The sequence below is a fragment of the Galeopterus variegatus genome, unplaced genomic scaffold (assembly GCF_000696425.1).
Source record: "Galeopterus variegatus unplaced genomic scaffold, G_variegatus-3.0.2 Scaffold5747, whole genome shotgun sequence".
NCBI lineage: Eukaryota > Metazoa > Chordata > Mammalia > Dermoptera > Cynocephalidae > Galeopterus > Galeopterus variegatus.
In genome coordinates, this window is record NW_007731858.1 from 166,134 (window position 1) to 167,286 (window position 1,153).

The following is a 1,153-nucleotide window of genomic DNA, read 5'->3' on the forward strand; positions in this document are numbered from 1 at the left end:
CGGACACGGAAAAAAGACAAAAAAAAAAAAAAAAAAAAAAAAAAAAAAATCATAGAATGGGGAGTCATTGTTTAATGGGTATAGAGTTTCAGTTTTACAAGATAATAAGAGTTATATAGATGGATGGTGGCAATGGTTACACACTATAAATGTATTTAATACGACTAGACTGTAAACTTAAACATGGTTAAGATGGTAAATTTTATGTTACTTGTATTTTACCATAATAAAAAAATTGAGGGCTGGCCAGTTAGCTCAGTTGATTAGAGCATGGTGTTATAACACCAAGGTCAAGGGTTCAGATCCCTGTACTGGCCAGCTGCAAAAAAAAGAAAAAGAAAAAAGAGACACATACAGGAACAAGTGCTTGAGATAAGAAACACAAATGGCTCAAAAGATGTAATAAGGTAACATACTGAGATACTATCTCATACCAACTGAGTCTGGCAAAAATAAAAAAGTCAGACAATAGTTAAGTGTTGACAAGGATACAGAGCAGTGGGAACTTTCATTCACTGCTACTGGGAGTGTAAACTGGTACAATCATTTTGAGAAATAATTAGTCATTTTATAGGAAATTGAATATGTGCATATCCTAAAGCTCATGAATTCCATACTTAGCTACACAGCCTAGAGAAACTCTTGCATGTGTATACCAAGAGACATGTTCAAATATAAACAACCCCAATGTCTATCACAAGTAAAAGGGATAAATTGTCCCCCTCCCCTCAACTAGGCACACCACGCCAGCACCTCAGGGCCCGCCTGCAGACATAAGGCATGGATCTGGGAACAAGACCCCCCTCCCCTCAACCAGGCACACTGCATCAGTGCCTCAGGGCCCACCTGGAGCCATTAGGGATGGAGCTGGAGAATGGACTCCCCTCTCCTCAACCAGGCACACCATGCCAGTGCCTCGGGGGGCACCCAGAGACCTGAGGGATGGAGCCAGGGACCAGAACCCCCCAACAACCTGGCACACTTCTAGCACCAAGGAGCATGCCAAAAATATCACCTCCATGTGGTGGCCCACCACAGCCACCACAATAACCATGGCTGCCATGAAAGCAGCTAGATGACACAACCACCACACAGATGGTCTGCCAGCCACTGGAGTGCATTGACACAAGAAGAGTCACCAGCAGAGATAAAG